The sequence below is a fragment of the Bos javanicus genome, chromosome 4, assembly GCF_032452875.1.
Source record: "Bos javanicus breed banteng chromosome 4, ARS-OSU_banteng_1.0, whole genome shotgun sequence".
Classification (NCBI taxonomy): domain Eukaryota; kingdom Metazoa; phylum Chordata; class Mammalia; order Artiodactyla; family Bovidae; genus Bos; species Bos javanicus.
Window position 1 is genome coordinate 4,626,552 of NC_083871.1, and position 26,121 is coordinate 4,652,672.

Genomic DNA, 26,121 nt, shown 5'->3' on the forward strand with positions numbered 1-26,121 from the left:
TATTTCAACCTGCTCTTCTGTCATGGTACCCTTCTGTTCTTCTCCATAGGTTAAAAACGTCTTACTTTAAAAAAGGAGGTCAGTGTGGGTGGTCAAACATGCTGCTCTTCCCCAGTCTACACTGGAGAGTCTCCATCCTCACACCCATGCCCTTCTCACCATTTGGTTGTGAGTCCTGGAAGGACAGTGAACAGCTGGTTTGTCTTTAAACCCCTAACCCACCCCAGACTGTGGCTCTTAGGAAGTCACTCAAGATGTATTTAAATAAATGGGGTGAAATGAAAATAACAAAAGTAAGAAATCCCATTTATTGCCTTTCTTTTATAATCTAGGAACTGAATTTTACAATTTACAGATCCACTCACCGGTTTGATTCTCAATCTATCCAAATGACAAAACATCTGAGAAGTTAAACAACTGTTCTGTGATTAAAGGATTAGTAAGTGTCAGAGAGAGAAAACATAGCCATGGCAGTGTTCTTTCTTGCCTTTGATGGTGCCAGTGAAGGTACATGAACAGATAATATGTGTTTAACTCTGATGTTCAGTGATGTAATATTTAATTGAGAACTGAGATCAGGCATCTAATTTCTGCATTTTTACAAATAGTTCTGTCTATTGTAAAAATGTATAAGGCACTTATGCTTAAAAAATAGATCAGTGTTTTATCATTTGGTTTCTAACAAATATATGTTTTTAAAATATATATTTAGAATCTTTTTAAATGTTTATTTCTGGTAGACTTATGTTAAGTAATAAGCAACTCTGGCAGGGGAATTCTTCCAGTCCAAACTGTAGTGGGATAGTCTCTTTCTTGCCCTGGAAATGTTCTGACTATGCCACTTCCTGATCTGAGAGTCTTCTTCTCATATGCTGAAAGTTTCCCCTGGCCAGGGCTTCTGATTATGGGTCACCTAAGAAATAGCATCTATTTCCCAAATGATAATCCCTCATGGAAAGTTTCTGAAAGCAACATGCTCACCACCAATGGAGTGAGACATGTTGGGCATCTTGCCATTAATCAGTTAATTAGAACTAGCATCACAGCTTCTCCTCCCCTTCTCCCCAGAGAGGCAAATGCAAAACTATTCATTCTCCGCTCCCCAGGGGCCCTTGCTGGATTTTCACAGGTTAAGGAGGTTCCCCAAGCTTCCTGTGCTTTCACACTCTTCTCTCACACCCAGGGAGCATGTGAGGGAGGTGACTTTCACTGTCGTTAGAGATTTTATTCTACACTCAAAAATTAAGCAAGCAACATATAATCTTTACTGCTTACATGATAGTAATGATTAATCAACTTAATTGCCTGGCTATTTATTGAAGTTTTATTACATAATAAGTTCTGTGCCAGGAACTAGGACTTAGATGAATAAAACACTGTCCCTTCGTTCAAAACTGTAGAGACAAATAGAAAACTAAATAAGTAGGCAATGCTTTCTTAAAGTGTGGTTACAATTACGGGAGGGCGGGGGGTAGGGTATGAAGAGAGAGATCACTACAAGCTACAAACTTAGAGAACGATTAGCAGGCACCGAGGATAAGAAACACAAAGTAAAGGTAAAGGAAAAAATATTCCATCAAAGTTCAGAGGCTGAAAGAGCATGGTACCCTATTTTCCAACACAGAAGCTGCAGAAAATGCACCATAGGTATTTCTATCAGGAGGTAAGGTGGGAGAAATAGGATGAGGTATGATCAGAAAGAGAGTGAAAGTGAAGTCGCTCAGTCGTGTCCGACTCTTTGCGACTCCATGGACGGTAGCCTATCAGGCTCCTCCGTCCATGGGATTTTCCAGGCAAGAGTGCTGCAGTGGATTGCCATTTCCTTCTCCAAGGGATCTTCCCGACCCAGGAATCGAACCCGGGTCTCCCGCATTGCGGGCAGACGCTTTACTGTCTGAGCTAACAGGGAAGCCAAGTAGATGTTCTTTAAAATGTTGTTTTTTTCCTTCTGGACAAATAGAATCATTATAGAATGCAAAGAACTGGAATCATGCAATCACCTTCACAATTAGAAAAATATCTTTTGAGAGTGGAGGTGAATTGCCACAGTCCAGTTAGATATTATTGCAAACCTGAATTGACACAGCAGAGGTGGGGCTGGAGAGTGAGGAGGCAGACTGGAAGAACCTTGACAGGACCAAATTGCTTACTGGTTATGTTGTTCATCAGGAGAGCTGTCCTGCTCTCCTGATGTGCAGCAAAGCCAATCTACTGAAACTGGGTTTAACCACCAAGAAGGGTGATTGGACATCTCATGCTCAAAAGACATGAATTCACCAATGGAGGAGTTTTAAAAGCAGTGTCGGGGAGGGGGCTTCAGGATAAGTGATGAGCTTTTGCTCAATTAGATTCGCTAACACCAAGGTGAAGTTTCGACCATCATCAATCTTCTGGCTCCAATCCAACTGGGGTCTACGTGCTTGCACTCAGAAGTTTTCATCTAATGGGAGTCTGGTTTCCCTAAAAAGCATCTTAAGATTGTGTGTCGGATGCTGTTATCCATGCCCTTCAGGGAGGAAACTAAAGTTCTGTGATTTAGTTACATGGCAGACCTTAATGTTTGTAATAGTTCCATTTGCCCAGGTGTTTTATTTCTACATATTTACATTCTTCTAATCGCTGGCCCTTGAGCCAGACTTTCCGAGATTCAGGGAAGGTGTAAGGAACTAAAGCAAAGTCTTTTCCTTCCGGAAATGGGGGGCACACAGGAGAGGGCTCATTAATCATAAATTCAGCAAGGGAACACAGTTTCAGTAACAGAAGAGAAACCTTCATAAATAAGGACTACAAAATAGTGCCCAAGATTCCTGCCTGGGTTGAAGAGGTTGGATTGATTTACCAATGATGAAAAATGAAGAAAGTTTGGGGATGGAGTGGATAGGGTGGGGCAAAGGATACTTTATTCATGGTAAAATTGAGGTGCTTATGGAGATTTATAATTCAGGTGTGTTATATGGGACTTAGCCTCAGAAAAGAGATCTTAACTGGACATACATGGATTACTAATTGGAGGTAGTAATTGCTAAACTGTTTTCAAAACTGGTGATTGACTCTATTTAGGTTTTGATGTGACTAACACATGTTGTGGAGCATGTGTTAGCATGTTGTGGAGGGCACTTCCAGCCCATACCTCACCTGCAGCAGTGCTCTGCTATTGCTCTGTCTTCTGCAAAGTCTCTTCTCTCACATGGGTCAGTCTGGTAAACACATCTGCCTGCTTCTTTTCGTAACCTCTTTCTTTCTGCTTCCCTGGCCCAATAAGGCAGCCACCATTGGTCTGGAATAAATCTGTAGTCCATCCTATTTCCCTTGTCTTTTTATGAGAGTCTCCTCCTGATATCTCTCAAAAATTGTGACTAGTGATGAAAAGCTTTCTTTTAAGACTCTGCCTTTTGAGTTTACCATTTTTTATTGTATTTTCCACGTCTCATCAGGCATGGAACCTACAGAGGGTGGAAGAGTCAAGGAGATACACATCGGTCTTGACAATGCCTGCAACAGAGGAGGCCTGTTCCCACGGAGAGCCAGCCTTTCATTTCACTTACCTTGGGCCCAATTACTCCAACAGAGGAGAGCAGGCAACTTGAAAATGTATCCCAGGAGCAGACAAGCTTAATTCAGACTGTCATCGTGGAGCTTCCTACACAGAGACAAGTGGCCCTGATCATTAGTGTCTTTCAGACAAGCAGATAACCCCATGTGACTCAAGAAAGGATGAAGATAAATACCCCCTGCCTTACCCTTGGTCTTTGAACGACTCCAATCCAAAATAACTATTTAGTCATCTCATCAATAATTAGCAGTTCCTTTGAAGTTATATATATATAGATAAAAAACAATGATTACATACAAATCAAAGCAGAACCGTGCCCTTCAATGTGACTCTGACTACAGATTCCTCCTTGGGAGAGCAAGAGCAGTAGGACAGGATGCAAGCCGACTGCTAGGATTGAAAGGAACACGCAGTTCAAACTCTGCCTACCGAAACTAAAAATCAAAAGCCAAATTTGAAGAACTGATTTAAAAAGTATATAAGTATTCCAGTTGAAAATATGTTTTTGTTTTATTCTGAAAAATGCTTAGCTACAATTTTCCTTAGTAAGTAAAATTTCCAAAATGCATTAATTGGCATTAAAGATTTAGAAATCTCATAGAAAGAAAAGTGAAAGTGTTAAGCACTCAGTCATGTTTGATTCTTTGAGACCTCATGGACTGTACCAACCAGGCTCCTCTGTCCATGAAATTCTCCAGGCCAGAATACCGGAGTGGATAGTCAGTCCCTTCTCCAGGACAGGCTTCCCTGCTGGCTTCCCTAAAATATTACCCTTGGCCATCATATATTTGAATATACTCCTGCTGGGAAACTTGTTACTTATAAGATCAACACATTTCTGGTACTTTTTTTTTTTTTTTTGCTGCTATTTTATTTTTTTAATTTACTTATTTTAATTCAAGGTTAATTACTTTACAATATTGTATTGGTTTTGCCATACATCAACATGAATCAGCCACGGGTATACACGTGTTCCCCATCCTGAACCCCCTCCCACCTCCTTCCCCGTACCATCCCTCTGGGTCATCCCAGTGCACCAGCCCCAACCATCCTGTATCCTGCATTGGACCTGGACTGGCGATTTGTTTCATATATGATATTGTACATGTTTCAATGCCATTTTCCCAGATCATCCCACCCTCGCCCTCTCCCAGAGTCCAAAAGACTGTTCTAAACATCTGTGTCTCTTTTGCTGTCTCGCATACAGGGTTATCATTACCATCTTTCTAAATTTCATATATATGTGTTAGTATATTGTATTGGTGTTTTTCTTTCTGGCTTACTTCACTGTGTATAATAGGTCCAGTTTCATCCACCTCATTAGAACTGATTCAAATGTATTCTTTTTAATGGCTGAGTAATACTCCATTGTGTATATGTACTTTCAACTCTTAAAAATGTTTTCTTTATATGTTCTTTGAATCTGTATATGTACACTCCATGTATTTGTCGTTTTGTTGCTTTATGAACACAGAATACTTTTCTGAAATTCAAATATGATATTATGTACATCAAACTTTTTAATAAACTTTGCAATATGAAGGTGTTTATTTTCCACAAAATGGCATCCTACTCCAGTATTTTTGCCTGAAATCCTGTGGACTATCCCTGGGATATGAAATCCTGGTGGGCTATAGTCCATGGGGTAACAAAAAGTCAGACGTGGCTGAAATGACTAAGCAAGCATGTAACATTTTGTCTTTTTCTTTTAAGACACATAGGATTTTGGCCTCTAAGAGAAACACCTAGAAGATATTAAGTTAGTACTAGAAAGCCTAGAAAAAACCAGAAATATATTAGATATAAATTATAATGCACAGAAAAACTAAGCAAACAAAAGGTAAACTTGGCTCTGCGTTAGAGAAAATAAAGTGCTACATATATGAGAGAGAAAAATGAGTAGTGGGTGATATATAGATTTCAATGGAAAGCCTGCAACTACTTAGTAATTACTTTTTCATGACAGTGTGAAAAAAAAAAGACTTTGAAAGTTTGTTTTCATAAGACGAAATGGGGTAAGAGGATATCATTTAAGGTAATATCATTTACTATTCTGCTTAGTAAGCACCCATATTTTCAAGTAATTTGCATATATTAACTCATTTACTCTTCCAAGTGAGCCCATGAGGCAGGTACTGTTATTATACCCTTTACAGAGCAGGGAAATGAGATATATGGATGTTACTAATTTGTCCAAGGTTATACAGACGATGAATGACAAAATAGGTCTTCAGCCCCAACATCTCCCCCCACCCCTCACCCCACCCCCACCTCCCACCCCTGCTTAAAAGGGCACTCTCTTAATTACTATGAGTCAATAAGATTGACTCACTAATTCAGGAGCTGTTGCTGTCTGTTGATAATTACGAATGATGCTGTCAAGAAGTGAGGTGGATTGTGATCCTGAAGTCTAGACACAACAGTGTTGAAGGATCCTGCAAAAAAAATCCTTGCAAAGTTTATAATGGAGGAGTTTATAATTGGGGAAAGGTATAATGTCTTGTTCAAAATAAGGCATTTTTGAGAGCGAATAGGGCACATTGAAAGTTAAATTAGAACAAAAAAACCATGAACTTTTCACAGCAAATCAGTATAAATGAATATAAAACCTTTCCCATAATGCATATATTATGGAGCAAGACCCTATAAAGTAAAAGTTTAGATGTCAAGAAGAATTAAGATAAGGAAGTAGATGTCTTTCTCATGAGTGCCCCCCCCGGCCCATCATTTATCTTCTGTAAAACAGTAGCTTTTACCTTACCTCAGCTCACTGGATAAATGGCATATCAACATTGAAATACAGTAGGTTGACATAAACCTGGAAATGTCCTTGTCATCACAAAGACAGCTGATTTTTCTTTGAAGCAGATTTTTAGATGATTTTAAGCATTACCATGGCTGTATCCTTGAGTCATTTACCCTCTCACACTCTACTCTGTCATTGTGAATATTCATCCATCTATTCATTCAAATCTAGTTGAAGACTTTTCTCCCACTAGGGTCCTAGAAGTCTGCTTTGCCAAACACAGTTTTCATCATTATGAGCCAAGCTTTCCTTCCCATTTCCCCAACAACTGTCATTAGATACTAAAAATAGAAATACTGTTAGTCATCTAGTGGTCTATTTAAATTATTCATTATATTTAGCATGATTAAAAAAAAAAAAAACTTCAAGTAAAGTTTCTGCAGATTTAGAGATGATTCATAAAAATGAACAACTGAGAGAATTTTAGAGTGATGAGGGTACACATAAATTGTTAAGAAGAATACGCATTGTTTTCTCCTATTTCCCCTTTCAAGACTGTGAGAAATCGATTCTGAATTGATCATTAGGTGATTCTGATTTTGTGTGGCCTAAGACTGCAACACCCTGAAGCAGGATTTGGCTCCTTCCCAGAGACTAAAATCAGGCTCTGACCGTGAGGGCCCTGGATCCCGGCCACTAGACCACCCGGGACAGGGCCAGTGACAAGGCCCCAGACTATCAGCTGTGTAGAAATGAACTGTCACATACAGACAGAGGTGAGTGAAACAAGTAACGTGTTTATCAAGAGGAAACCGAGTACAGTACATGTGCACAGACCAACAGGCGGACAGGGAGAGTCATGCCCTCACTAGAATCAGGTTTACGGGCATTTCTTCTGAGTCTCCTCTGACCTATCATCTTGCTTTCCTGGTGCTGAGTCTGTGTTTGGCTTGTCTCAGCTTCGTCCCCTGTGTGTGCGCATCTCTTAGCCAAGACAGATGGGGCCGAGGCCCACAGTTACTTCACACTGTGGAGTGACACCCTCCTCTCTTTATAAGCTCTTTTGTAGTTGGGAAGATCTCCTTGATGCCAAGAATGAGGAATTCATGATCTTTATCTCTTCTGGACAGGGCCCAGCTTCTCCCTCCTGCTATTTTGGAATTTATACCCACAGAGGAGAAAATATTCCGCTGGGGGCCCTTCTATCTCCTGTCTCAGTTCTTTTGGTCTCAGGTCCTCATTAGTTTTGATTCATTTTATTCATGATAATACATTTTACAATCCCAACTGGAGCCCTGCATGCTTTCAAAGGAAAAGTGAAGTCCACATGGTGACCTGGAATCCAAAAGAATAAAAGGCACACATGGGTCCCCCATCAAGATGCTGCCTTTTTCTGCTTAGCACACACAGAGGGTGTGTATTAAGTCACCTTAGTCATGTCCAACTCTGCAACCCTATGGACTGTAGTCCACCAGGCTCCTATGTCCATGAAGATTCTTTGCTATGCCCTCCTCCAGGGAATTTTCCCAACCCAGGGATGGAAACTGTGACCCTTTTGTCTCCTGAATTGGCAAGAAGGTTCTTTACTACTAGCACCACCTGGGAAGCCCATAAGCAGAGGGTAAAAAAATATAAATACATTTTTATTGCAATCGTATCTCATTTATTCCAAAGCAGAAATCCTGGTTCTTAAAAACATAGGCTTAAGCATCCGATAATTATTACAAAAATCTCAGAATAACAATAATTATAATAGTACCACTATCTATTATGATTATTGAAAAGGGCTAAATTTTTAAGTCTTTATATTCTTCTCCTTCTCCCCAATTTAGTTTGGTTGTATTTGTGTTATCAGATCATATAGCAATGTATGCTGTAATCTATCCATTTTAACTCTCATTTAGTTCTAGCTTGCAGAAGGTAAATATTAAGAAAAAAAGCACTGTAGGGACATTAAGGTATTCTAAATATGCATTCTGGATAGAAGTCCCTCACCAGATATGTAATTTGCAAATACTTCCACCCAATTTATAGCCTGTTTTTTCATTCTTTTAACAGTACATTTGGGAGAAAACATTTTAAAAATTTTGATGGAGTCCAACTAATCAATGTGTTCTTTCATAGACCAAGTTTTCTTGCAATCGTGAGAACTCATACCCTAGATTTAGGTCCTTAGTCCATTTTGAGTTTATTTTTGTATATGGTGTTTAAGGAGTGATTTGATTTCATTCTTTTACATGTAGCTGTCCAGCTTTTCCAGCAGTATTTACTGAAGGGACTTTTTTTCTCTCCATTGTATATTCTTGCCTCCTTTGTCATAGATTAGTTGGGAAACTTTCAGTCAGTCAGTCAGATCAGTCGCTGAGTCATGTCCGACTCCTTGTGACCCCATGGACTGCAGCACTGCAGGCCTCCCTGTCCATCACCAACTCCTGGAGTTCACTCAAACTCATGTCCATCGAGTCGGTGGTGCCATCCAGCCATCTCATCCTCTGTCGTCCCCTTCTCCTCCTGCCCCCAATTCCTCCCAGCATCAGAGTCTTTTCCAATGAGTCAACTCTTCACATGAGGTGGCCAAAGTACTGGAGTTTCAGCTTTAGCATCAGTCCTTCCAAAGAACACCCAGGATTGATTTCCTTTAGAATGGACTGATTGGATCTCCTTGCAGTCCAAGGGACTCTCAAGAGTCTTCTCCAACACCACAGTTCAAAAGCATCAATTCTTTGGTGCTCAGCTTTCTTAATAATCCAACTCTCGCATCCATACATGACTACTGGAAAAACCATAGCCTTGACTAGACGGACCTTTGTTGACAAAGTAATGTCTCTGCTTTTGAATATACTTTCTAGGTTGGTCATAACTTTCCTTCCCAGGAGTAAGCGTCTTTTAATTTCATGGCTGCAATCACCATCTAGATGATCTTATATACAAAGCAGAAATAGAGACAAAGACATAGAGAACAAACTTATGGATACCAAGGAGGGGAGGAAGGTGGATGAATTGGGAGATTGGGATTTACATATATACACTTACTGATAGATAACTAATAAGAACCTATTTTATAGCACAGGAAACTATATTCAATGCTCTGTGGTGACCTAAATGGGAAGGAAACCCCATTAGTTAGGAAACTTACACAGTTTTGTAAAGAAACTATACTCCAATGCAAAGTAATGAAAAAAGAACTCATACCCTATGTTTTATTCTAAAAATTTATAGTTTTAGACAAGGAGATTTCAAAACAATGTATTGTAGGCTACAGTTTATCCAGTTTATTACAGTTGCTTTGGCAACTTTATTAAAAACCAGTTGGTCATACATGTGGAGGTCAATTCCTAGACTCTATTTTTTTTCCACTGGCCCATATGAATACCCCTTTTTCAATATCATACTTCTTTGAATTCTGTGGTTTTAAAAAGCTTAAAATAAAGTAGCTTGTGACTGTCTCAAATTTATCATTCTTTTTCAAAAATATTTTAGCCCTTTTAGATTCCTTTCCTTTTATATAAATTTTAGAATCAACTTGTGTACATAAAAAAAAAAAACAAAAGTATCCTGTTGAGATTTTTCCTTGATACTGCATTAAATCTATAGGTCAATTTGGAGAGAACTGACCTCTGAAGTTGTATTGAGAATTTCAATCAAAATTTATGGTGAATAATTCCATTTATTTAGTCTTTCTTTGAGTCTCTCCATTAATAGTTCACCTTAATAGTTCACTATATATCTAAGTTTTTATATTTATACCTCAAAATTCTGTTTTTTCAAGTTTTAAAAGTGATGCTCTCTCTTTCACTATTGTTTTCCATTTATACATGGCTGGTATATAAAAGTACATTGTTCATTGTTCCTGTTGTTTATTGCTTCATGTTTTTGTTTTGTTTTCTATCCTATAACCTGATTGAGTTTTCTATATGAATAATATTCTTCTTTACAATTAAGACAAATTTATATATTTTTAAATTTTTAATATAAATTTATTTATTTTAATTGGAGGCTAATTACTTTACAATATTGTATTGGTTTTGCCATACATCAACATGAATCCGCCATGGGTGTACATGCGTTCCCCATCCTGAAACCCCCTCCCACCTCCTTCCCCATAACATCCCTCTGGGTCTAATCTATAGCACTGTTTGTTTTCTGATCTATAGCATTGTTTGTTTTCTTATTGCTCTGGTTGAGGATTCTGCCAAAATTTTTAGCAGGAATGATGAAAGTGCATATTCTTGCCTTGCTCCTCATATTAGGGAAACACAAATGGCTCCTCCTTACTACATATGATATTAGTAGAGTTTTTGTAGATTTCCTTTTATAAAATTCATAGGTTACCTTCTATTGTTAGTTTGGTAAGTATTTTCATTGTGAATTATCGTTGTATTTTGTCAAATACTTTTTTATCAATTGGTATCACCATGTGCTCTTTCTCTTTTAGATTATTTAAATGGTGGATTTCAGTGACTATTTTCTGCATAGTGATACAGACTGCTATTCACAGCATAGCCATCGTTTGGTGAGGGTATATTATTCATATATGTATAATGCCAAATGGTGCTGGTGGTAAAGAACCTGCCTGCCAATGCAGGAGATATAAGAGATGCAGGTTCAATCACTGGGTCAGGAAGGTCCCCTGGAGGAGGGCAGGGCAATCCACTCCAGTATTCTTGCCTGGAGAATCCCATGGACAGAGGAGCCTGGTGGGCTACAGTCCACAGGGTCACACAGAGTTGGACACAACTGAAGTGACTTAATACACACACACACATAATGTTGGGTGCAGTTTGCTAAAATTTTGTTGAAGATTATTGCATGATTAAGTGATATGGGTCTGAATTTTCTTTTTTTTTTTTTTCTTTTCCTAATTTCTTTGTTTACAATTGGTATCAGGGTGATATTGGCCTCATAAAGTAGGATGACTGTCTTCTGTCACTTTCTACAAGAGATTGTATAGCATCAATGTCATTTCTTCTTTAATTGTTTGATAAAATCTGCCAGGAAACAATCTAGTCCTAGTGATTTCTTTCTTAGAAAAAAAATAAATACAAATTAAACTACTTTCATATTTATAGGTTTATTCAGGTTAACTGAGTGATCTTGGGTGACTTGAATGAATTTTGGTATTTTGTGTTTGTTGAGGAATTGACTCATTTTATCAAAGTTGTTGTACTTACATCTATGGAGGCGTTCACAGGATTCCCTATTTTCTTTCAATATCCATAGGGCCTATAGTAATATTTCCTGCTTTAATTCCAGATATTAATTACTTGTGTCTTTTATTCATTTTAATCAGTTTGCCTTGCTAAAAGATCAATTTTATTGATGGTTACCAAGAACCACTTTGATTTTATTGATTTTCTCCTCTCTCTTTGAATACTAAGCATCCCATTTTTCCCACACATGAGCCAGAGATTCAGTTTTTCTGGAGTCCTCATTTTTGAGTTTCCAGCTTTGTGGAGTTCAGTTGGGGAGTCCACAGAGAGGGAAAAAGTGCTCAGCCCTAGTTTGGTGACTTCAAAATCTGATGTTCTTCACCAATCTGCCTGCTGGCATTTACTTTTGTAGGCTTCCAAGTTTCTCATATATTCTTTCCAGATTTGTAGTTGTATTCAGTGGAAGAGAAAGTTTGATACACGCGCACTTTATTTTACCCAGAGCTGGAACTCTAAGCTCCATACCTGGAGAAGGAAAAGATAACCCTCTCCACTATTCTTGCCTGGAAAATCCCACAGACAGAGAAGCCTGGCAGGCTACAGTCCATGGGACCACAAAGAGTCAGACATGCCTGAGCACATGTGCATGCACCCACGCAAGCTCCATAACTATTGCTGAGCAAAAGGAGAAATCTCACAAGTATGCTTTCATACCTGGATGCCTGTTGGCATCATGCTGTAATAGCCAACAGAGGTAAAACCAAAGGGAGGGAATCTTATGAAATAAAATTCATATTTTATGGCAAGACAAGAAAAATTTAAACATTAAAAATTCTTCTCTGCCTTTTGGCCCCCTCTCTCCCCATACTGCATTGAATATCTACATTATACATTGATCAGACCTCCCCCATTGGCAGGAATACCTCCTCAACCATAAAGAACAATATTCTCCTAGCATCACCAAGAAAGTGCAGTCGCTCAGTCGTGACCGACTCTTTGCGACTCCACAGACTGTAGCCTACCAGCCTTCTCCATCCATGGGATTTTCCAGGCAAGAGTACTGGAGTGGGTTGCCATTGCATTTCCTAAAAGATAACACGTATTTTTGATGTTTTAAGGGGCCATGATGACAGTCAAATCTAGATTATATAAACTGTCAAAAATAAGTTATTTGATGTCCAGCACTGTGTCTCAAAAAATGATGCCTAACCCCAGAACTCAGAACACACAGGCTGCCATCCTGCTCACTGTGGCAGTTCTGATTGCTAGGCCTGTTTCTAAACAGGCTTTTCAGCTTTTTAGCACACAGAACAAGTGAAAGAATATGCACTTTTACATACATAAACAAATGCACTTTTAAATATCTATGTGCTCAAACAGCTGTCAAAAACCATGAGTTCTTTATAGCTTCTAATTGAATTTCATATCACTTACCCTGGTTTTTCCCTTACTGCATATTTCTGACAGTCAAAAATCTCAATAATTTAGCCATTTGCTCAATCTTATATTACATAAAGGGCTTTCCTGGTAGCTCAGTGGTAAAGAATCTAGCTGCCAATCTGGAGAGGTGTATTGGGTCCCTGGGTCTGGAAGATACCCTAGAGAAGGAAATGGCAACCCATTCCAGAATTTTTGCCTGGGAAATCCCATGGACAGAGGAGGCTGGCAGGCTACTGTCTATGGGGTCTTAAAGAGTAGGAAATGATGTAGCCACTGAAGTACAAAAGCAAACAAGCAAAAAAATATCACATAAATGTAGTTTAATGCTTACTAATTCATACCACTTTGAAAAACAAACACTGAGAAAACAAACTATGGAGAGGTGCTCAAATAAAGGAGATACATTTCCCTCCTTTAGCCTGCAGGTATCTGCCTGTTTCAAAGACTATGAGGGTTAAATTTCTCTTTCATTCCTGTGGATGTGATTGTTATTCAAATGAAATATGTTTAAGTAGACTGGTGACTATATTCCTTTGGATTTTAAAAATTATTATTACTTTATTTCTGTTGTTATTTTTATGGCTTTCATTGCTGTTTTGATTTACAAAGCCATAGAATTAAAATGGTTAATAATTGTTGAAACCATAAAAAGGTATCTTCAGAAACATGTACTCTTTTTTACCCTTTTCCCTACTGGTAAACACTATCAGTAGTTTCTAGTTTATCTTTCCTCAGTTTCTAATTGCAAAAATCAGCATTTATTTATTTTTATTTCCCTTTCATATTATACAAAAGCCAGTGTACTTACTGAAACCCAATAAGGCTCCTGGGCACAAAAGCCTTCCTGTGTCCCCTTCCCCGAGTTCCAAAGGGCAGGTTCAAATATTTGCTGATAAGAAAAGAAAGGAGATGCAGAGACAAGGGGGAGCAGCCAAGAAACAACAGTGTAGCCCTGAGGCAGGCCCTGTTTCAGTTCAGTTCAGCTGCTCAGTCGTGTCTGACTCTTTGCAACTCCATGAATTGCAGCACGCCAGGCCTCACTGTCCATCACCAACTCCCAGAGTCCACCCAAACCCATGTCCATTGAGGCGGTGATGCCATCCAACCATCTCATCCTCTGTTGTCCCTTTGTCCTTCTGCCCTCAATCTTTCCCAGCATCAGGGTCTTTTCAAATGAGTCAGCTCTTCGCATCAGGTGGCCAAAGTATTGCAGTTTCAGCTTCAGCATCAGTCCTTCCAATGAACACCCAGGACTGATCTCCTTTAGGATGGACTGGTTGGATCTCCTTGCAGTCCAAGGGACTCTCAAGAGTCTTCTCTAACACCACAGTTCAAAAGCATCAATTCTTCAGTGCTTTACTTTCTTAATAATCCAACTCTCACATCCATACATGACTACTGTAAAAACCATAACCTGGACTAGACGGATCTTTCTTGGCAAAGTAATGCAGATTACATCATGTGAAATGCTGCACTGGGTAAAGCACAAGCTGGAATCAAGATTGCAGAAGAAATATCAATAACCTCAGATACGCAGGTGACTCCACCCTTATGTCATAAAGTGAAGAGGAAGTGAAGAGCCTCTTGGTGAAAGTGAAAGAGGAGAGTGAAAAAGTTGGCTTAAAACTCAACATTCAAAATACTAAGATCATGGCATCCAGTTCTATCTCTTTATGGCAAATAGATGGGGAAACAATGACAGATTTTATTTTCTTTGGCTCCAAAGTCACTACAGATGGTGACTGCATTCATGAAATTGAAAGATGCTTACTCCTTGGAAGAAAAGTTATGACCAAACTAGAGAGCATATTAAAAAGCAAAGACATTACTTTGCCCACAAAGGTGACTCTAGTAAAAGCTATGATTTTTCCAGTAGTCATGTATGGATGTGAGAGCTGGACCATAAATAAAGCTGAGTGATGAAGAATTTATGCCTTTGAAATGTGGTGTTGGTTGGGGAAGACTCTTGAGAGTCCCTTGGACTGCAAGGAGATCAAACCAGTCAATCTGAAAAGAAATATATCCTGAATATTCATTGGAAGGACTGATGCTGAAGTTGAAACTCCAATAATTCGTTCACCTGAAGTGAAGAACTGACTCATTGGACAAGACCCTGATGCTGGGAAAGAGTGAAGGCAGGAAGAGAAGGGGATGACAGATGATGAGATGGTTGGATGACATCACTAACCGAATGGACATGAGTTTGAGCAAGCTCCCTGAGTTGGTGATGAGCAAGGAAGCCTGGTGTGCTGAAGTCCCTGGAGTCACAAAGAGTCACAAAGAGTGATGGAACTGACCTGAACTGAACTACTGGATGAGGCACTGTTCTTTCCAGAGAAGGTCCCTCACCACCTGAAGCTGGGTGACCTGTGGATTGAAAGATTGCAGGCCCCATGTGTATCCTGATCCTTATCAGCAACCCCACCACCTTGTCCATTGTGACTTAGACATTAAAGAATCCACATTTAATTGTAGGAGACCTGGGTTTGATCTCCGGGTTGAGAAGATACCCTGGAGAAGGGCAAGGCAACCTGCTCCAGTATTCTTGCCTGGATAATCACCCTGGACAGAGGATCCTGGTGGGCTACAGTCCAGGAGGTCACAAAGAGTCAAATATGACTGAACCACAAAGTACATATTCCCTTGTCTCTAAAACTCACAACCTACCTGGGACACACATGAACCCACTGTAACATCCTTCATAAAAGATATAAAGCTTCTCTTTTCTACTTCTCACAAAAGTCTGTCTCCAAGTTTTAATTTGGTGTTGGGCTACAGAGGCTAGATTTGACTTTAGTTTCCTATTGCAATGTTATTGTGTCATTTTTGATGAATTATTGACCTACTTTAAAAAGTTCTCAAATTTGACACTATTAACATTTTTTATAAGAGAATTTTCTTTGCTGTAGGGCCTTTCCTGTGCATTATAGAATTTTATTTGTACCATCTCCCAGTTATCAAGTCAAAAATGTCTCCAGACTTCGCCAGAAGTCCTCAAACAGGAACAGTGGCAAATTTGTCATGATTGAAAAATACCGATTTAGAGTATTGTCTTATATTTTGGATCTAATCTTTTTTTTAATATAAATTTATTTATTTTAATTGGAGGCTAATTACTTTACAATATTGTATTGGTTTTGCCATACATTAACATGAATCCACCACAGGTATACACGAGTTCCCCATCCCTCCTCCCTCCCCGTACCATCCCTCTGGGTCATCCCAGTGCACCAGCCCCAAGCATCCTGTATTATGCATCATACTTGGACTGGCGATTCATTTCATATATGGTATTATACATGTTTCAATGCCATTCTCCCAAATCATCCCACCTTCTCCCTCTCCCACAAAATCCAAAAGACTGTTCTATACATCTGTGTCTCTTTTGCTGTCTCGCATACAGGGTTATCGTTACCATCTTTTTAAATTCCATATATATGTGTTAGTATACTGTATTGGTGTTTTTCTTTCTGGCTTACTTCACTCTGTATAATTGGTTCCAGTTTCATCCACCTCATTAGAACTGATTCACGTATATTATTTTTAATGGCTGAGTAATCACTGAGAGTCGAAGAACTGATGCTTTTGAACTGTGGTGTTGGAGAAGGCTCTTGAGAGTCCCTTGGACTGCAAGGAGATCCAACCAGTCCATTGTGAAGGAGATCAGCCCTGGGATTTCTTTGGAAGGAATGATGCTAAAGCTGAAACTCCAGTACTTTGGCCACCTCATGCGAAGAGTTGACTCATTGGAAAAGACTCTGATGCTGGGAGGGATTTGGGGCAGGAGGAGAAGGTGACAACAGAGGATGAGATGGCTGGATGGCATCACTGACTCAATGGACATGAGTCTAAATGAACTCCAGGAGCTAGTGATGGACAGGGAGGCCTGGCGTGCTGTGATTCATGGGGTCGCAAGAGTCGGACACGACTGAGCAACTGAACTGAACTGAAGTGAATACTCCATTGTGTATATGTACCACAGCTTTCTTATCCATTCATCTGCCAATGGACATCTAGGTTGCTTCCATGTCCTGGCTATTATAAACAGTGCTGCGATGAACATTGGGGTACATGTGTCTCTTTCAATTCTGGTTTCCTCAGTGTGTATGCCCAGCATGGGATTGCTGGGTCATAAGGCAGTTCTATTTCCAGTTTTTTAAGGAATCTCCACACTGTTCTCCATAGTGGCTGTATTTGTTTGCATTCCCACCAACAGTGTCAGAGGGTTCCCTTTTCTCCATACCCTCTCCAGCAGTTATTGCTTGTAGACTTTTGGATAGCAGCCATTCTGACTGGTGTGAAATAGTACCTAATTGTGGTTTTGATTTGCATTTCTCTGATAATGAGTGATGTTGAGCATCTTTTCATGTGTTTGTTAGCCATGTGTATGTCTTCTTTGAAGAAATGTCTGTTTAGTTCTTTGCCCCATTTTTGATTGGGTCATTTATTTTTCTGGAATTAAGCTGCAGGAGTTGCTTGTATATTTTTGAGATTAGTTGTTTGTCAGTTGCTTCATTTGCTATTATTTTCTCCCATTCTGAAGTCTGTCTTCTCACCTTGTTTATAGTTTCCTTTGTTGTGCAGAAGCTTTTAAGTTTAATTAGGTCCCATTTGTTTATTTTTGCTTTTAGTTCCAATATTCTGGGAGGTGGGTCATAGAGGATCATCCTGCAAACATTATCCTAAATGGTGAAAAGTTGAAAGCATTTCCCCTAAAGTCAGGAACAAGACAAGGGTGCTCATTTTCACCACTACTATTCAACATAGTTTTGGCAGTGTTGGCCACAGCAATCAGAGGAGAAAAAGAAATAAAAGGAATCCAAATTGAAGGAATCCAAATTCTAAAAGAAGAAGTAAAACTCTCACTGTTTGCAGATAACATGATCTTCTACACAGAAAACCCTGAAGACTCCACCAGAAAATTGCTAGAGCTAATCAATGAATACAGTAAAGTTGCAGGATATACAATCAACACACAGAAATCCCTTGCATTCCTACACACTAATAATGAGAAAATAGAAAGAGAAATTAAGGAAACAATTCCACTCATCATTGCAACGAAAAGAATAAAATACTTAGGAATATATCTACCTAAAGAAACTAAAGACCTATATATAGAAAACTATAAAACACTGGTGAAAGAAATCAAAGAGGACACTAATAGATGGAGAAATATAACATGTTCATGGATCGGAAGAATTAATATAGTGAAAATGAGTATACTACCCAAAGCAATCTATAGATTCAATGCAATCCCTATCAAGCTACCAACGGTATTCTTCACAGAGCTAGGACAAATAATTTCACAATTTGTATGGAAATACAAAAAACCTCGAATAGCCAAAGCAATCTTGAGAAAGAAGAATGGAACTGGAGGAATCAACCTGCCTGGCTTCAGGCTCTACTACAAAGCCACAGTCATCAAGACAGTATATAGACAGAAATATAGATCAATGGAACAAAATAGAAAGCCCAGAGATAAATCCACACACATATGAACACCTTATCTTTGACAAAGGAGTCAAGAATATACAATGGAGAAAAGACAATCTCTTTAACAAGTGGTGTTGGGAAAACTGGTCAACCACTTGTAAAAGGATGAAACTAGAACACTTTCTAACACCATACACAAAAATAAACTCAAAATGGATTAAAGATCTAAACGTAAGACCAGAAACTATAAAACTCCTAGAGGAGAACATAAGCAAAACACTCTCTGACATAAATCACAGCAGGATCCTCTATGACACACCTCCCAGAAAATTTGGGTCTAATCTTAAGTCTTTTTAAGGGGATCTCCAGTTGCCCCAATACCATTTATTTAAAAATCCATATTGTTTTAAATTTTTGAGACATCAGTTTTTTCATGTACTAAACTTCCATATGAATTTGATCTATTTCTATATTATCTATTCTGCCCCATGCATCTGTAAATTAGTGTGCCAACTTTTTACTGTTTTAATTAAAGAATGTTTTACTAAGCTTAAATATCTAGTAAGATTAGTGTCTCCTTTTAGCTTTTTTTTTTCCTAAAGGATTTTAGCTTTTTTTGTTGTTGTTGTCACTTATTTGTATAATTCTACACAAAAATTATTAGTATTTGTATTGGAATTATGTTAAATTTATAAACCACAACTACCTTAGGGAGAACTAACAAGGATAATTTAAATAGTTTGCCAAAAATTGTAACTGAGAATAAATGCAGTAAAAATGGCATTAAGTTTAAATATAAAAAATAAATCTAAATATATAATAAACCAATAAAACTTGTTATAATAATTCAATTGAATAACAAAAATGCATATCTTGAAATCAGTTCTTCAACTGGAAGAGAAAATGATTCTTATTGATCATCAGAAAAGACAACTTAGATATAAGAAGAAAGATTCAATCTTGGTAAGATACTTTAATATTAAGAAGCATGAAATCTCATATTTTGAGTACTTATTTCTATAAAATAAAAATGATATAATTACATTTTCTGATAGAAAAGTAAAAACCCTAACCAAAACTGAGTAAATGGTACAGAATATAGTTTGACTTCAATATGTCAACTAAAGAACTTTCTAAAATCAATGCTCCAGGTTCATATTACCTGCAATATAAATGGGAGGTAAAATTTCTATATATCAGTTTTGCTTCACTTGCTTGGGATAATGCTTTTTATAATATTTTTGTCAAATACTTCAATTGCATCACAAAATTCAAAACACATTAATTTAGAAAGTTATTTACCTGACAATAAAGATAATAAACTTATCACAATCAATTTGTTTACCTTCCTACCTTTGATTTTTCAATTACCAGAGTTATTTTATTCTTCGAGTGTTGCCTTATGCTGAAATTTAGGTTGTCCCAGTGAGCAAACATTATAGCAAGACATGCTGGAAAATGTCAATTTTCAAAGGTTAACCTCATGGTAAACTTGAAGTTTAACTACAACTTATATTGAGGGAGAATATTTCTATGAAGAAAGCAGAAATCTTAAACCTAAGGGTGTTGTTTACAGACATGGTGTTCATTTTCTAAAAGCTGAAACAGTACCCATCAAGACATGTTCTGCCTTCTAGAACACAGGTGGACCACTCTGACAAAAATCATAGCAATATACTCTTAGGTCAGTTTCCTAAGATAAAAGAAAAGCAGAAAGAAACAAATAGGACCTGATTACACTGAAAAGCTTTAGCACAGCAAAGGAAGCTATTGGCAAAATAAAAATACACATGTGGAATGGGAGAAAACATTTGCAAACAATGTTAGCAACAAAGGGTTAATATCCAAAATACATAAACAGTTCATATATCTCAACAACAATAATAAGCAAGCAAACAAACAAACAAAAAATGGGTAGAAGACCTGAGTAGACATTATTCCAAAGAAGACATATAGATGGCTAACAAGCACTCAAAATTGCTAATTATCAGAGAAATGCAAATTATTACCACAATGAGATAATACTTCTTACCTGTCAAAATGATTGTCATCAAAAAGTCTACAAATAAGAAATGTTGGTGAGGATGTGAGGAAAAGGAAATCTTTGTATATTGTTGTTGGGAATCCAAATTAGTGCATTTAACTATGTAAAAATGTGTAGAGGTTCCTAAAAATACTAAAAATAGAACCTCCCTGCGCATGTGCATAAGTTACTTCAGATGTGTCTGACTCTGCAACCCTATGGACTGCAGCCCACTAGGCTCCTCTGTCCATGGGGACTCCCCAGGCAAGAATACTGGAGTGGGTTGTAGTACCCTCCTCCAGGGGATCTTCCTGACCCAGCGATCAAACCTATGTCTCTTAGGTCTCCTGCATTGGCAGGCGGGTTCACCATTTGTCACAGCAACTTAACTGCTGGGTATACATCTGATAAAAAGAAAACCGCTACTTTGAAAAGATGAATGCACCCCAATATTCATAGCAGCACTACTACAATAGTCAAGATAAGGAAACAGAAAGAGTGCCATCAACAAATGATTGGATTAAGAAGATGTGATCGATAGATAGATGATAGATAAATTACACAGCCATAGAAAACAATGAAATATTACCATTTGCAGCAACTTGGATGCACCTAGAGAATACTGTGCTTTGTGACATAGGTCAGATAATACTATATCACTTTCATGTGGAATCTGAAAAATAATGCAAATGAATACGTATGTAAAGCAGAAACATACTCACAGACATATAAAATAAATTTGTGGTTACTACCAAAAGGGAGAGGGAAAGGGGAAGGGATAAATTAGGGGTGTGAGACTAATGGATCAAACTACTATATGTAAAACAGACAAGCAACAAGGATGTACTGTATAAGCACCGGGAATTATACACCCTACCTTGAAGTAACCTATAATGGTGTATGATCTGCAAACGTACTGAATCACCTTGCTTTACACTTGAAACTAACATAATATTGAATAAACTCTACTTCAATTAAAAACAAAAACTTACAGCAGCCATCAAAAAGAATGAAGTAAGATACTTGCTACAACTTGAATGGTTCTCGAAGATATTATGATAAGTAATAGAGGCCTCAGAAGTCCACATATTATACAATATTGTTCATATAAAATGTGCAATACAGGGAATTAATAGAGTCATAAAGTAGATTAGTCAATATTTAGTGTTGGGTGAGGGTAGAAAGAAGGGATGGGAGAGCATTTCTTTCTGAGAAATGATAAAAATATTCTATAATTGAGATGTTGGTTGCACATACATGTGAGTATACTAAAATCCATTGTATTATATACTTTAAATGAACAAATTGTAATGTGTGTCAATCGTATCTGAATAAAACTGTTTAAAATTTTTTCAAAAAGAAATATTCTGCCTCAACATGATTGACAATTAGAATATTATTAAGAATTTCTTATGAATTGATATTGATGGATTTGCAGAAGGCTTCTTATATCTGATATACTTCCTGGTGGCTCAGAGGTTAAAGCATCTGCCCGCAATGTGGGAGACTTGGGTTCAATCCCTGGGTCGGGAAGATCCCCTGGAGAAGGAAATGGCAACCCACTCCAGTATTCTTGCCTAGAGAATCCCATGGACGAAGGAGCCTGGTGGGCTTCAGTCCACGGGGTCGCAAAGAGTCGGACACGACTGAGCGACTTCACTTTCTTGTATCTGAATAATCCCCCAAGCTTACTCCAGCTTCAAAATGGAAAAGAAATAAATTCATCTGAGCAACTCTGTCTATGGTTCCATCTCTTTGTAACCTCTTAGCTCACTTCTGGATTACTTCTGTTACTTTTGTCATGAACTAGTATGTGTAGAATCTCCTTCAGTTGTAGGATGTGTGTGTTGCTACACATCGACATAGGCTGTTTTACATTGTTGACCCCTGATTTTAAAAAAGCAGAAGATTAAACATGTTCATAGTATTATTGTACTTATTATTTTTTATTGAGGCATATTGACTTTGTTACATTTGTAATAAAATCACTGCTTTTCATTTTTGGTGGTATTGATAACTCCACAAGCAACTGTGTTATTTGAAAGAGGCATAAAGTCAATCACTGTGCAAGCTTTAACCTTTATTACTATGACCATTAGCAGTAAGTAAAATAAATGTCTCATCAATTATTTCACTAACTCTTTCATTATTCAATCAATAAGGTTTGCAGGGCTTTTGCATTTTCAACTCTGTCAATATTCAGGTTAGTTTACAACAGGTACCTGCTTTGCCTTAAACAGGTATAAGTTCTGCATGTACTTTCTGAGTTTCCAAATTCACTTGGAAATGGTTTGTTTTATTCCAGAATTTATATTTCCAAATATTGACACATAACTATTCTATTCCTTTCCATTGCTGCTGCTGCTGCTAAGTCACTTCAGTCGTGTCTGACTCTGTGCGACCCCATAGACAGCAGCCCACCAGGCTCCCCCGTCCCTGGGATTCTCCAGGCAAGAACACTGGAGTGGGTTGCCATTTCCTTCTCCTTTCCATTACTTACCATTAAATATAAATTTCAAATAAATATTACTAGGGTTTTTATTGTGTTTGTGCTGTGACTTTTTCAGCAATAACAGATATTTAGATAATCATTCGTCTGCCTTCATCCATGTTTATATGAAGACATAAGACTTTTTTCAGTTGACTCACTCCCGTTGAAAGTGATATTGTCTACACAAGTTTCTCTTTTGGAATTGAAAAAAATCCAGTATTCAAACATTAATTCATGTAAGGTTCAACAGGGGAAGGAAGGAAAAAAAGAAAGGAATGGAAGAAGGAGGGAGAGAGGGAGCGCAAAGGGATGAAGGAAAAAAAACGGCTTTCTTGTCCATGTTTCATCTTCCCCTAAGAAAGAACTGAAACTACAAAACTCATTGAAATTAATGGAGTAGATTGAGAAAAGAATAAATTATGGGAAAGTATGTGGAAGACACAGAAGGTCAGCTGAGAACTACTGATAAGTCTGAGCTTCGGATTTCTAGCCAGCTGGCTCCTTGCACAAGCATCCTCCAGTCGGAAGACTTTCTGTGCCGCCCATCCCAAGACAGCCTCGCGATGACAGGCCTAAGGGCTGATGATAACCTGGTTTCTCCTCACCCCAAACTTATTTTTTACTCTAATTCTTCAAACTCTGACTCCTGTGGCATCATAGAGGTCCACTTTGCATATTTACTTTATTTTCTCCAAGTCTTATTTATCTGTTAAAAAAAATACAACTGAATAGTGGAAACTCAGGAAGGAGCCATTCAATGTTTAATGCAAATGTATGAGCTGGTCTAGAACAGTACCACAAAACCTGAATCTGGAAAACTCTGCATCATGGGGAAAGGTATTGATTTTATTTTGAAGTGACACAGAAGAATCTCAAGTTACTAGATTTAAACAGTTTAAACAATCATAAGGGCTTCTTAAGTGGTTCAGTGATAAAGAATATTCCTGCCAATGCAGGAGACACAGAAGACATGGGTACAATTCCTGGGTCAGGAAGATTCCCTGGAGAAGGAAATGGCACCCCACTCTACTGTTCTTGCCTGGGAAAACCCATGGACAGAAGAGTCTGGCCAGCTCAGTCCATGGGTCACAAAGAGTCACAAAGAGTGACTGAGCATGACACTCTTAAGTGTAAAATCATCTGGTCCTTCCAGCTCTGCTCCCAGACACAGATCTTATGGATGAGCATTCTTAACTGAACTTCACTTTGTGATCCCGCTAGTGTGAAGCATGATGATGTTTAATATGTGCCCACACACACATGCACATATGCATATGTACACACATACTCACAGGTATTTTACCAATTATATCATGGGAAAATAGATAAAATAAATAGAAAATAAAAGAGATAATAACATCTGCTGGATCATGGAAAAAGCAAGAGATTTCCAGAAATACATCTATTTCTGCTTTATTAACTATGCCAAAGCCTTTGGCTGTGTGCATCACAATAAACTGTGGGAAATTCTTAAAGAGATGGGAATACCAGACCACCTGACCTGCCTCTTGAGAAATTTGTATGCAGGTCAGGAAGCAACAGTTAGAACTGGATATGGAACAACAGACTGGTTCCAAATAGGAAAAGGAGTATATCAAGGCTGTATATTGTTACCCTGCTTATTTAACTTCTATGCAGAGTACATCATGAGAAATGCTGGGCTGGTAGAAGCACAAGCTGGATTCAAGAATGCCAGAAGAAATATCAATAACCTCAGATATGTAGATGACACCACCCTTATGGCAGAAAGTGAAGAGGAACTAAAAAGCCTCTTGATGAAAGTGAAAGAGGAGAGTGAAAAAGTTGGCTTAAAGCTCAACATTCAGAAAAATAAGATCATGGCATCTGGTTCCATCACTTCATGGGAAATAGATGGGGAAACAGTGGAAACAGTGTCAGACATTACTTTTTTGGGCTCCAAAATCACCTCAGATGGTGACTGCAGCCATGAAATTAAAAGATGCTTACTCTTTGGAAGGAAAGTTCTGACAAACCTAGATAGCATATTCAAAAGCAGAGACATTACTTTGCTAACAAAGGTCCATCTAGTCAAGGCTATGGTTTTTCCAGTGGTCATGTATGGATGTGAGAGTTGGACTGTGAAGAAAGCTGAGCACCAAAGAATTGATGCTTTTGAACTGTGGTGTTGAAGAAGACTCTTGAGAGTCCCTTGGACTGCAAGGAGATCCAACCAGTCCATTCTAAAGGAGATCAGTCCTGGGTGTTCATTGGAAGGACTGATGCTGAAGCTGAAACTCCAATACTTTGGCCACCTCATGTGAAGAGTTGACTCATTGGAAAAGACCCTGATGCTGGGATGGATTGGGGGCAGGAGGAGAAGGGGACAACAGAGGATGAGATGGCTTGATTGCATCACCAACTTGATGGACATGAGTTTGAGTGAACTCTAGGAGTTGGTGATGGACAGGGAGGCCTGGTGTGCTGCAATTTATGGGGTCGCAAAGAGTCGGACATGACTGAGCAACTGAACTGAACTGAACTGATTAAGAAAATACATTTTTTTTTCCCCATAGGATTTTTTCATCCTAGTGGTTTGAGACTAGTATTTTGTTCTTGGGCAATCACCCCAGATAGATCATCAGTGCAGTGCTGCCAAAAGTTGCATTAACCTCATAGCCCACAGGATTCTAAGTTGCTCCATCAGCTTTGTGGCTATTATTTGGGTTTCCTTCTTAACCACCTCTGCTTATGTTCATGCTTTTATCCTCAGCACCAGCATAGTGCCCGGGTGCTTAAGAGTTGGGGCTTCATAGGTTCCTTTTATCAAATGAAAAAAAAAAAAATACAGGAACTTCTAACAGCCTAATGATATTCTCTGAAAAGTCTGCACCATCTCATCCACCAACTGCACCCTGTTCAACTTGTGTTCCCTGTTGTGGGAATAGCTTTGTATGTGTGTTCATTGTAGGATGAGGTTGTTCTGCAGCATCTATAAGGAGGTACTCCCTCTGCTTGGACAAACCTGCCCTGGTGTCATCACTCCCCACCTGCCCTCCAGGCTCAAGTTCAAACTGGAACCTGGGGAAGGAGATGGGACACAATTGGCTTTTCCTCTCCTATGTGACTTTTTCCTCACTCTCCTTTCCCCCAAGCTAGAGAGTTCTGAACCCTTCATGACAGAGTCAAGAAGGAATAAAAAGGACCTGACTCTGCAGGTGAATCTGGCATTTTCCCTGGGTATACTCTTGCCATCGGTGATGTTTGAGGCCCTTTAGCACACAGCCCATTGCCAACATCTTGTAAGATCCCCTAATGCTCCCTTTT